This window comes from Ruditapes philippinarum, unplaced genomic scaffold, assembly GCF_026571515.1.
Source record: "Ruditapes philippinarum isolate M1 unplaced genomic scaffold, ASM2657151v2 ctg2772_1_1_1_1, whole genome shotgun sequence".
In the NCBI taxonomy this organism is placed as follows: domain Eukaryota; kingdom Metazoa; phylum Mollusca; class Bivalvia; order Venerida; family Veneridae; genus Ruditapes; species Ruditapes philippinarum.
In genome coordinates this window covers 217706-232006 of record NW_026864662.1, presented here as the reverse complement: position 1 = coordinate 232006, position 14301 = coordinate 217706, and the positions used below count along the sequence as shown (strand labels likewise).

Genomic DNA, 14301 nt, shown 5'->3' with positions numbered 1-14301 from the left:
TCATAACTGCTGTGGGTGAATTCCCGTCATGACGTTGGATTATTTGTATGTGAGGAATCTATCAAGCTAGTTTACGGAAGATCGTTGGTTCTAGTCAGGTGCCCGCTCTTTTCTGAAATGTTTCACGAGGGATTATCTGTGGTATGATCAGATCCCCACTCAAAATTCCATTTTATTTAGTTTCGTCTATTGTATTATCGTTGAGGGGAACACGCAATTTTTAACCTGGGGACACTGTATTTTTAACTTTAGTCTGAATTTTATAAGAAGCCATCATCTGATTTTATTAAATTACAGGATTACTTTTACAAGTTAACAATCTTCACTAAATTATTATGTGATTGTTGTATCTTATAATACTGCAAGTTTTTCATGGAATGGCACTAACGTGTCACAAATAAGGTTCCATGATAACCGCCATATGAACACATCTACAGATGTTGAAAAAACCCTAAAGTTTACCAGTTCATGCATGTTAAATATTGAATGGTGCTTAAGCTGGTACTAGGAGGCGTGGACGGTAGCTTGCAGTTGCCTCAACCGTCCCATGAACAGGCCTCAAGACATTCAAATGAGCCTGTAACATTTTTCATTTTGTCCGTTGTTTGAACTTTCTTTAAGGCATTGTTTATCTATATCTTTAACTAATAAGGCATTATAAAAGTGTAAAATGGAATCAAGCAATAAATCTATTTTCCCTCCGAACATATTTGATAACAGTACTGTTTTTTGCTTGGAAACAGTACAAGTACTAGTCCTTACATATAGGCCATTACTTCTTGCAAAAAAGTCTCAACATAGGTACTTTAAAAAGAAAGAAAATAGCACTGTAACTTTTCTGCAAAGGAGAAATGTAAATACAACCCTTCAAGAATATATTAAATAGAAAAGGTCTATTTCAGAAAATTTACATGGATCTCACAAACTTAATTTTGAAATTTGGAAAATATCTATAACTGTAACCGAAATCTGGAAAACTGTAAAAAAACCGGATCAAAGTCACGTGGTCTATATTGTAACACTGCAAAATTCACCTCGCTCTATACTGTAACATTGTTTAATTTTTTAAACGCATTTGACAAACATGAAAAATGGGTCCAACTGTTCATTTACTTTTATAAACGTTTCTAAACACAAAGGACTTACGTTTTGTAGGTTTACCTTTTGTAGGTATGCTTAAATTATGTCGGAAGTGGAGAAAATGCGTTGATCTCTCGATTCAAATTTTCAAACTGTCAAATCTGCATGTTTATGAGCCAATAAAGAGATAAATTTGCGATGCAGGGTCGAAGGAAATGTATGACTATACACCGGATCCTGCTCCTTACGAGCGAAGCACAAAAACATCTATTAGAAACTAAACTACTTGTAGTATGGACCGGAATAAAAAATACCTACCTCTCTTCCCCACAAATAATCCTCCATCTTGAAAATTCTATACTGTAACCTAAAAGCGCGATACTGTAACACGTTCCCTACGGGGGTTATATTGTAAACAACCGTTTGCATATAACCCGTCAGGAATATTAATAATGAATTTATAATACATGTACTGGAAACTTAATTTTTACTAGAAAAAGTAAGATTTCTTCATAAATTGACATCAACCGTGCACGTTTATAAAACTATTTATTTAATTTTGCCCATGAAATATGGTGCCATGTCAATCAAATACATAGCAAAATTGGTAAAAAACAAATATGAAAAGTAATCATGAAAGTGGGCGAAGTCAAAAATTATATTAATTTTTGGGACTTCTTTCTCAGATGATTTTCTGTGGCAGTCTGTAGCTTCAGCTGCTCATTTCATTATCAGAAATTAGCTGGCTATGTTTTCTTAAGACAGTTCAAGTCAAGATGGCCTTGATAAATTATGTATTGAACTGAATTCCGCACATTTAAATAGTCAATGTTTTACGGAGTGCTGTACAATTGCAACTCCGTAACAAATGGAAGTTTTTATTTTTAATTGTTTTCTTCTTGAAGATAACATTAAAGAAAATTGTTATATTTACATTTTTCGTGCTATATGGTATATATTTTCACTTAAGATGATAAGATTTAATAAAATATATGGAATTTTATCATGTTTCGTGAAAATATTTTCAACATTTCACTCAAACGAAAAAAATATCCTCTTAATAAATGTCACGTTTATCCAATGAAAAGCGACGTTACAAACGTGCAGTATTACATACGTAAATGACGTCACGTCAAAATATATGCATGATAGTACAATACCATTTATTAAAATAAACGGAGTCGCAAAAGCGGCACGGGTATGTGATAAAGAATAATAATGTACGTGTTTTCGTTCAAATGCTTTGTAATTAATCACTCATGCCTTTTGGCCTTCGTGATTATATTCCTACGCATTTGACATCAAACCGTGCATTATTCTACAACAATGCAGTCAGAGTTGATATTTATTTTCTAATTAGATACAATAGCAGACATTATTTCCTCCCTACGTATATTTGCAAACCGACACATTAACGGTTCCATTTTGGAAACTCTGATAGTCTTTTTTGTTGAATTTTGCTCTGAAAAGTATCTAGAATGATAGAAAATGGTCTAACTAAGAAAATGAATACGGATACCAATGTCTTTAATTCAGTCATTAACGCTGTACAGTATTTAAGTGCCCCTAACGTCGCGTGCAAAAGCCGTCAAAAAAGCGCTATTTCAACGTTGCTTTTATTTCTCTATAAATAGTCTGTATTTCGCTTGGAAGTTAAAAGAAAATAACACAAACAACTTTATGGACGTTTTCAATATATTTTTTTTCTCAAAATGTTTGTATCAACGGTAGATTTAACGACCTTCTTATTTGAAATCCATATCATGCCATAAGATAGCACAAACCACTCAAAATCAAGATCTATTTCCTCATTTTACCACCCTGAAATTTATTTTCTTACCTTACTTTATACAAAATTCTAATCAATCGAGTTTTAACAACTTTTGTTGTATTACGTGTATGCGCATTCTATGTAGGGCAAAACACAACAAAGAAAGGTATATTTTATCGTTATTTAACAACTTCATAAATATTTTTATGTAATGTAAAAGATTTATCATAAGTTTAAGATAGTTTACTTTGATAAATAACCATTACAGGTGGACGAAGGTCTGTTAGTGAATTTTTAAAGCACTGAATTCGTAAAGTAGAGGTCGTAAATACGAAATTTATGGGCAAATGTTCTATTTTCCACTCAGAAGTATATATCAAATAAAAATACTCAGAACATAAACCACATGCTTACAAAGGTCACATTTGTTGAGGACCACCTTGCCGGTTTCTTCCATCATGATGTCTGCAGGAGAATTCGCCACATAATCGGCACACATTTATTTTCTAAATTAATATATAAATTTTACTATTTAAAGTTAGTGATTTTTAAATGCAGTGTAAAACAATCTTTTATCAAGATAGAGTGTTAGATAAATAAAGTAACAAATTTATAAAAATATTTAACTCGAGCCTTTTTGAGGATGCACAATGGATAACACATAACTGTGTACGCAGTATCTTGATTTTTATTTAGAGTGTACGCAATATCATTATGTCTATTTCTGTAAAAAGTGCGTTTTAAGACATTTCTTATATAAAAGAAAAAGAAAAAAGATTGAAATTATATTTTTGAAATAGATTCCACAATAAACTAACATCCAGTCGTCTGAAACGTTCAGTTTTACCGACAACTTCTCCATTTCTGTAACATTTAAACGCCGGATGTACGCACTATCCAGAATCAAAATCGCATTAAACGAGAAAGTCAAGGCATTTAGAATACTAAAACTTGAAGTAAGGGGATCTTCTTTGCTAACGGAATTAAATTCCAATCTATTCTGATTGTTTTACAGGACTCGTTTTTGTTTTAAAATGACCGGTTGACAAAGTGTTCGCTGTATCAGAATTTCTGAGGATGCGCACGCATCGTATGACCCCCTAAAAAGAGCCAGAAAATGGTTAGCAGGCTCCTTTAGATGTTGAGTATGAATCGATAACATTGATTTACTCGAACAAGATTGAGATATAAAAGATAAATACTTACCGTCCGTCAATTATGTTTTTATACCGACATGTATATACTAGTACGGCTGTCGACGCATTGAACTTTTTTCTAGCCATTTGATTGTACGGTTTGTAGATAGAACTTAAGATATATTCAACTTGCCTGTTAAGGTTAACCATATTCATTTTCAAAGTGCTGAAAAATACAATAACTTGGTAAAATGGAAGCCATAGTTATGTTACTTACCCAGATCATGTATTTTGTATTGATTAGTAAGCAGGTAGAACTTAAGAAAAATCCAACTTGCCGTTTTAGGTTAACATTGAACGGACAGACGGACGGTTCAATAACTATATGCTCGCGGGCATAAAAATTCCACAGATAATTGAATTGAGTAATTTAATTTACACTAGCCCTTTATGTAGAAAAAGAACACCCTTCTGACATAAAATGCCATAATTTGAAGTATGACATTATGAAAGATCATTTGGTTCGTCACATAGTGTATGTAAATGAATGGTTAACACGTTAAGAATGAGAAAATTGTAACGCATGCACATTTATGCTCAAATTATCAAGTTCGTTAATTAGGTCATTTTCCCATTCATATATACATTTTTATCAAGTTTCAGTAACACCGTTTCTAAGTTTAAGATCCGGACAGGAGGATAGGCGGACTGACAGATGGACAACACGATTTCAATGTACGGATACCATTTAATCTTTATTTTTAAATATGCTCTAAGATAGTCAAAATGTCGTAAAACTAAAGGGAATTAACTGTGTACATGAAAACGCTTATTCTCAGTTATTCTATTTAAATTGTACTTCGTTAAAAGAAGTAGCTATTGTTTAAAATTATATCAAAAGAAAACAAAAATCAATATCTACGGAGCCCCTAAGGTGACATTTTCGACATTTTTTTCTTGGGATTTAATTCGTTTTTACGAAATATTTTTTTCGTAATTACGAAATATAAATTCGTTTTTACGAAATAACAATTCGTTTTTACAAAACATTAATTCGTAATTACGAAATATTGATTCGTATTAACGAAATATTTATTCGTAATTACGAAATATTGATTCGTAATTACAAAATGTTAATTCGTTTTTACAAAATAATAATTCGTTTTTACGAACATTAATTCGTTATTACGAAATATTAATTCGTTTTTACGAAATCTTATTTAAGGTCATCGTGAGCTTGACAAAGAACCTACTAACGGATTATCTTTTCGTAATTACGAATTATAATTTCGTAAAAACTAAATAATATTTCGTAAAAACTAATTAATATTTCGTAATAACGAATTATTATTTTGTAAAAACGAAAATAAGTTACGGAGGAAAAAGTCTGGAAAATGTCACATTAGGGGCTCTGTACAATATCATACCTCGTCCGTGTCCATTGTTATCCTGTCTTACAATTGAGCGGTTTTCAATACATTTTATGCACGTACTTTGCGCAAAATCGATAGGTGGTAATCGAATATAAAATAAATGTTAACGATCATAATTTTACAATATACCAATATCCATTACACTCTCCCTTAAAAATCGGCGTGCAATATTATGCACGTGACTGTGTTTTAATGCCCTCTTTAATTTCCTAAAAATGATATATATTAAAATTTTAACTAAAACTTATATGCAGACATGTTTCCCTCAACTTAAGCCGTTGCAAAGATGTCTTCTATCAATAGCTTAGTTATTTGTTTTTCTCCAACAATATTTACCTGACACTCTTGCATTTGACCTTATAGTAGGTAAATTCCGAAATCGTTACAATGCACTTGTAAATTGATATGAATGTAAAACATGTTAAAAAGCCTAGGTTAAGAATCGCTCTTAGCGCAGTCGGTAAAGGTCTTTCATTTCAAAAAATATATATAACCTGGTATCTAGCAAGCATACGAATAGGTCTAGCTTGGTATTGTTGTTGAACCCTGTTGAACCCCCTAGGTTCAATGTCAATATTACTTAAAATATGAAAAAATGTTTCTGGAAGATAGGCAATTAAATGTAATAATCAATGTTACACGGAGGAAACATTCTGAGGTATAGGTCGAGTTTAAATCTTGCTTCATACCACCTGTTTATCAAAATGTAAGGTGGCTGTTTGGGATTTTAATCACCTTTAGTGTTTGCTATCGTTGAAATTGTATGAGACAAATACTTGATAAAACGTGTACTCGTTATTATTTAGAGCATACATAATATATACGCAGCATTTAATACAATGCTATTATTCCGCCTTGTGAATGGCCGTTGTGATCATTTTTGCACCTAAGACAAAACACTAAGATAATGTATATTCTAAATTGTATTTAATTTAAAATATTTTTTGAATTATTTATAAATGATGAATAATCATTATGAAGAAAACGAATATCAGTTTAACACAAGCTTTGTAGTTTTAAGATGTTAAACATCATTAGAAAATGATATATTCACTTAAAAAAAGATAATAGTCAATTTATTATCAATGCCACCCCAATTGTTTTATACCAACTGCTGACAATAGAAAAGGAATAACAGCTTTAGCGAATGCTTTCAAAACGGTAAAATCCGCGTTGATAACACTTTGGCATACTTTTCTGCAAAACCATTGTTTTTCCCAAACTATAGTGCATTCACCATCATCATTCATTGCTATTCGGATGTACTGTTCATCGCCTTCTCCCCTACCAAAACAACAATGTTCTCTGTCTTGAAACTCAATGCAGACCGTAGCATTTATGATATTTAACTTGCTGGCTTCATTGCTTATTTCCTTCTTTGCATAATTAAACAGTTTTCTGTCGCGGTGTGTCAAATCTTGTATAAAGGGCTGAACTTCGTTGTTAATATCGGCGGTAGTTAGTGTGCCTTTTTTCTCAGCGGACTGAAAATGGAGAGTTACAAATGTTGTAGTTTGTGTTATATACATATGCGTATTTATTGCATACAACGGCTGCTGTAAACTATTTATGTTGCTTCCAATATTATTGTTGCTAATATTGCGAATGGCGAAAAGTTATACTTTAGTTGCATTTTGTATATTATTTATGTTATGTTAATTTGCCCACTTTGCTTGTAATATACTGGAAATGAAAGTTTTCAATATACATTATGTTTAAGAGTAGGACTGGATTATTTTTTTTGTTTGTTATTTTACTCCTTCAAATTCAGTTTCATGTTTAGTGTTTTACGGTTTATTTGTTTTTTTTTAGCTCGACATAAAAATAAATAAAATAAAATAAAAAATAGAGGTATTGTTACAGTCTTGTCGGCGTTGTCTTGGGGTAGTCGTTGATGTTGCCGTACGCAAACTTGTATCTTTATCATAACTTTTAAGTTCTTTGTGTATTGTCTTTATAATTGGCCACAAAAAAACCCTTGGGACAAGACCTTTAGGTAGACTACACGAACATTGACATTTATTCATAATTACCTTGACCGTCAAGGTCAAATGCCTAAATTTTGCTTGGTTTTATTGATTTATTGCTATAAGTGGCTATATTTTTGTATAATCTTTTGGGATATACTTTCAAGTTGAACAGACAAACCTTGACATTCATTCATTATTGACTTGACTTTGAAGGTCAAATTAATGAAATTTTTATCTTTTAGCTATAACTGGCTATAGCTTTGCAACTCATATGTGGATTGATTTCATATTTTAACAGAACGTGTTTTAGCATAAGACTGTTCATGTACATTAAACTCAAATTGACGTTGGCTCTTTTATGACCTTTGACTTGAAGGTTAAATTATTGAATTTTCACTTATTTTTGCTATAATTGACTGTAACTTTGTAATTAATAAATAAATTATCTTTATACTTTGACAAAACAACATTTTAGACAAGACCTTCTAAAAGTTGAGTTCACTTGACCTTGAGCTTAGAATAACCATGACTGTCAAGGTCAAATTATTAATTGTTGGTTTGTCATAATTTTGTAATTTATGTACGGATTTGATTTAAACTTGGACAAAACAAACTTGCTATCAAACAAACATAATGATGAAATTAACCTTAATTTAACATTGACTGTCAAGGTCAAATAAATGAAATTCTCTTGTTTTTTTTCTGTAGCTAGCTGTAACTTTCTTTTATTAATGGATTAACTTCATATTAAGACATAGCATCTTTAAGGTCTGGACCTACATGTATATTAAACTCAAATTGACCTCGACCGTCAAGGTCAAAGTATTGAATTTGGTAAAGTTATCATAATTTTGTTATTTATGTACGGATTTGATTCAAATTTTGACAATATAACACATGTGACCAAACAGACATGTGAGATTATAAAGATATGAGATTGACCTAAAATGACATTGACAGTCAATTGATTGAATTTTGATTATATTTTCTTAACTTGTCATTCATCTATGGAAAGCATTCATACATGGACAAAACAGCAAGTGTGACTAGACAAGCCTATTAAATTTAAACAAGGGCAACATTGTCGCACTATAAGACCGTCACAGAAGCTTTTGACAGAGATGTTGGCATTATAGATATGCATATAGGAGATACGCTCTGGGCAATATCTTGATATACTCTATCATCTCTAGTAATTTTTTTTATCTGAATATTGAACCCTATGTGTGACATTGACCTAAGCAGCAGGGACCTAAATTTTGCGCGCAACACTCCGCCTTACAATTAATATAATGAACATTATATTGAAATCCCACTATGCATGTAGAAGTTTTGCTCCGGACAAGCAATTTTCTATGACCACAAAGTGTGTGCTTGAGGCCTGGCTCATGCGCGCGACATGGCTTCTTATATTGGTGAACATTTGTATGAAGTTTCATTAGAATCCCTCCATATGTGTGTAGGAGATATGCTCTGGACAAAATCACTATATTCTATCACCTTTAGTGACCTTTGCAATCATCTTTAGTGACCTCGATCTTGCATATATTACCGTATAAGTGGGGTTTTCTGCGGTGACTTTATTTTTGCGTTTTCAGCGGTCAGTTTCAGCACCGCAGAAATAAAAATCTCAGAATATTTCTCTAACCTGCAACGATATGTGTCCTACACTATGACCTGTTTCGTCTAAGTTATAACGACTAATAGATTATAACGGTTAGCTGGTTTAGTATGTAATCTGTGTTTGTAAGAATGTACTTATTGTTAATTATGCTAATTTAAGAACAAAGATATTTCAAACAATTTCAACCCTTAAACTGCTAAATAATCGTCGTATACTTTGTCATCTGATTTACGGTGAACTTCTATCAATTTTATTAGATTAAAGATAGTACCGGGGTATATTTTTCACACGTCATTTCACGCTAATAAAAAGATGCATATCTTTCTATTGTTGCGCATTATGTTTGTTTGCAAACTAACAGTATAATGGTTTGTAATTACTATACAGTTTTGCGGTGACGACGATAAACAAATGCAAATGTGTATATGCAAATAAAATAGGTAGAGTAATGTGATTTAAACATTGATAAGACGAGTCGCACAATATAAATCACGTTTTGTCCAAAGAACGTGCCACAGAAATAGTCCGCAGAAATAAAAACATGCCAAAATTTGGAAAAAAACGCAGACTTTCGAGCCTGCAGAAAAAACCCACTAATACGGTAATATAAATTACATTTTTCACACCAGTAGTCATGATTATGTCCATTTGTGTTTCAATCCCTCAATAAATGATGACTAAATGGTCCTAATACACATTTTCATATTTTTATCTGAATTTGATCCCTATATTTGACCTTGACTTTGGCCGCAGGATCCCAAATTTTGCATGGGACACTTTGCCTTACAATAGTGAACATGTGTGCCAAGTTATATTGAAATCCTTCTATGTATGTAAGTTTTGCTCCGGACAAGCCTTTTTCGAATGACCTCTAATTGTGACCTTGGCCTTTGACCTGGATGCCTGGTTTATGCGCGCGACACACCTTCTTATAGTGGTGCACATTTGCATGAAGTTTCATTAGAATCTCTCCATATGTGTATGAGATATGTTCCGGACAACAATTGAACACCGCCCACTCAGCCGCCCACCCGCCAGGGGGTGGGGGAACTATAATACGACCCGTTTTTCAAACGGGCGTATAAAAAGGAAAAACTTATTTTTTTTCAACTTCCCTTTTTAAAAATTTGTTTAAACCGTCTTTTTGTTTGCTTTTAGAAAAAATAAAAAGGTCGAGCAAAGCCCCCGCTCTTGTTATTTAACGATATAATACGACGGCCTTTCTTTTATTTAAAATCCCGAGCCCTAAAGTATATGTATATTGTAGAGCTGACAAGGGTAAGCCGCGTGCATTTTCACTATCTAGACCAAAGTTTTATTTGAAATCAGTTATCTGTTTGATTTTTACATCGATATACTCTTTAATTTATTGAAAATGAAATTGTATATTTTTTGACATTCTTTCAGAAAAAAACCATACCTATCAAAAAAAATTGTTACATGTTTGTTCTATCCTCAAGGTGCGTAAGTGATAAAAGGTTAACAAATTATAAATTTTGTAAAAAATTACTTACGAAAAGAGATTGCACTCCTCCCATTTTCCTTCTGTGAGAAACATATACTGATAAAATCGTTCTGTTCATAAAATAAAATTGTTAGAATGTAGGTTACTGTTTATTATGATATATATATGCGTATATTATTGATTATCGATTTATTACACTTCTTGTACCAGTATATGGTTTGTACTAGAAGTAAGAATAACATAATTGTAGTCTAAATCGAACGATTATTGCCCAACGATATGCACATCTAATGCAGCATATTTGACAGATGTATTTAATTTATAATTTGCAATATCTAAAGGCTTGAGGTTCAACTAAATCACTTAGTTATAACGAATAAATATTTCTTCTCACACCATGTACCTTGTGGTTTTCTTATTGTTACGATCAAAGAATCAGTTGTGAAACGAGAGTTAAGTTAAATAAGTATTAAAATATGCAATGTTTAGCTTTGTCAAAGCTTTCTTCACTTTCTTCTAATTGTCACATATGTTTCTACATTTTGCATTAGCGCATTTTTATTTTAACCATGAACTCATAACATAAGTTTTAATACTTAACAAAGGCATATCAGTTTGACATGTGTCTTTAAAATAAACATTGTATTTCAAGCGGTTAAAAAGGGTTTCAAGCACATAGTTACATGATTTGATATTCATTGCAGTGTTTGGCTTAAAATACATTACAGTCATGTTAAAAGTTGACATTGTAATTTTTCAATACAGAATATCAATATCATAGTAGTGGATTGTTAATCATTATGGCATGAAAAAGAAAAGAAAAGAAAAAAAAACCGCTTAACATACTTGCTTTATTTTGCCGAAATAATATCTACGAGGGATGATAAAAAACAACGTTAATACTATTATATAGTTCATTCTATCGTTTACAAAATTACACAATTATGAATTTGAATATGTCAGGTATATTCTAGCAACATCTTAGTCTGGTTCATTGGGTTTAACGTCGAACCAACACAATAAAGGTCATATGGCGACTTTCAAACTGTACTATGGTGGAGGAAGATCTCCGGTGCCCGTCTGTGCATTATTTCAGGCACGAACGGGCACCTAATTTAAACCATCGACGTTCATTAAACTAGCTTGATAGGTTCCTCACATGAAATAAGTTTAAAGTTCCTGTCGTATTACGCACCCACAGAGGTGAGGGGGAAATGGCTTGAAGTCAGCGACCTAAACCCCTCGGCCACATCCCATAAAATCTTAGAACAAAAAACAACACGTCTTGGAAACAAATAACAAGTCATTGAAATACTACTACAAAACAAAATGGTCGCGCACGTGGTTGCTCATTTTAATAATGTCGGTGACGTCGCACCAATATTTAAAGACGACATTTATTAAATAGGCGACATGTGTACCAGACGTCTCTTTGATCATGTGTCGTTTTTGTACCAAATTCATCTCATTTGCTCTCGATGGCAATGATAACACATTGTTGGAAATAACTGCAAACAATTGTTGGTCATACAATGGAACAGTCTTACTACTAGCTACGCGTATGTGCTGAAGGGATCAAGACAGCATTTTCTTTAGCTGTTTCCCCATGGATATATAATGGTGAAATAATACGGAGCCATGCCATAAAACCGATTGATACATGTTGTATACATGAAATTTATTTGATAGATAATATGTAAATTTTGATTATCAGGGTTTGATAATACGAACTTCAAATTTCATTTAAAAAATAATTGATCATTAATGTTCGACACACAGTACACAGTTTATGCAGATATATTATATTAACACAATTTGTGATATTATCGGAAACAGATATCAAATTTGAATACGATATATCAAAATTACTTTTGTCGTTAATTTTCTTTTCAATTTGTCAGTCGGTATCACATATATGATGCCTTAATGCTCAGCCAATTCTCTGATCGTCATTCGTTTGTGCAGCGCATCATTTTTTGTCACATCATACTTTCTAACAAGACCTACATGCACTGACCTTCTGACTGCCGTTGCAGTCAAAAAGAGATATTTCTAGTTCAAAAAAGTTTCCTTTTCAATGGCTATTCCCCTGTGGTAAGATCGTTATTTTGATATCTTAACAAGATAATGGCAGAACTAAATAATTTCATGGATTTTCCGCCGGTTTAACGACGATATTTTTCAATCTAGAAATATTCGTAACACTGCACTTAGAATATTGTTGTTTTAAAGTCATAACGTTCATGTTACATACATTTTTGACATAACAGCATAGCATATCTAACTACCATTTCGTATCGTTTTTCCCGCCTGCATTTTGTCTTGAATTTAAACATTTGCAAGCAACTTAACATGTATCGCAAAATCTGCATGCGTCATGAACGTATTACTATGGTCATTGAATCGGATTGTGCGTTTGCTATTTTACTGTACTAAATATATAATTGTTTTGTCCTTTCTAATTTACTAAAAGTTTCGATTTTTTAGCATATAGCAAGAAATAAAAACATGTGAAAGTTGTGTAGGTGAAAAATTTATATAATCCGTTTTGTTTGTAATGTACATGCACATTAATTTGTTAATAAAATAATTTTTAAATTAATGTACGATTTACTTAATTAAAACCACTTGCGACTAAGCAACATCAATTTTGGATCATCCCTCCTATGACTTTAATAATTAACAGGGTTTCAATTGCATACTTTCTTAACGTTCAACCAAGTTTGCCTATTAGATATAAAATAGTTTTGATCACCGTAACGTAACAAATGGTATCTAACTGAAAATCGATATCAGGGGAAACAACAGCTACACGACTTATGACAAACTCGTTAATTACGCCCAGGGTATTTGTCGCCTTAAATTAATTAGCGTGTTATGTCCTTTTTATGTAATTCTGTTATTGCTTTACTTGCAACGAGTTTAAAACAAAATTAGAATATTGAAAGAATTAATTATTCGCTATTTATATTATTTTAATATACCTTTATCTGATCATAATATTCTTTAGCATATTAAGTGAACCATCAGTCTGTTATTTATAATCAACATGCCATAATAACAAATATATTGACGTTTTTGGGTAATAATAATATTTTAATGCGTTGCACAACACCTTATAAAGTATAACCAATAAACTTTTTTCGTTTGAACCACGTGATAAGCCTCATTTTCATTTCCAAAAAGTTCCATATCAAAAGCATATCGTACCTTTCAAAGTAGTCCAAATTATCTATATCAAATGAATCTCGTAACTAATTTAACCTCGTTTTTCTTTTCTGATTGCATGTTTTACCTCATTTAGCTTCATTCTCATTTGTCATAGGTAATGACATTCTCACATGGTTCAAGTCTTATCTCTGATAGACAGCAGCTGGTGGATGTGACTGGTACTCATTCTACTACTGCTCCGAGTACCTAACATGATCTCCCCAAGGGTTTCATTTTAGGTCCTCTTTTATTTCTAATATACGTCAATGACATGTCTGCAACCCTTAGCAAAAAGCTTTTATTAAATGCTGATAACTCAGGTATCCTTGTATATGGTAAAATAAATCTGAAAAAATATTTGAGGAAAACTATATTTATTTCTCTCCTGATGCCATCAATGAAAGAAGCGAAAATTTAATCATAATTTAGGTATATTACCAGAATGCGTATTATGTATGTTACAGCACAACCCTATAAAATGGTCAGAAATCGTAATTAGTAGGGATACATAGATGTTACAATATTTTTACATAGTTGTTACAGCGTTTATGCTAATGTTACGCGAATGGATTTGTACTTAATAAGTGGGGATCAACATTTTATAGATAACTA

At 32.1% G+C, this 14301-nt stretch overlaps 1 long non-coding RNA gene across 1 annotated transcript; it reads right to left on the bottom strand.

The window, feature by feature from the left end:
• Nucleotides 1-6330: 6330 nt before the first annotated feature.
• Nucleotides 6331-10666, bottom strand: LOC132726410 (uncharacterized). Its single transcript, XR_009625191.1, has 2 exons — nt 10529-10666; nt 6331-6904 (listed from the first exon to the last, which is right to left on the bottom strand). It is a non-coding gene; the product is annotated as an uncharacterized LOC132726410 (long non-coding RNA).
• Between the last annotated feature and the right edge of the window lie 3635 nt (nt 10667-14301).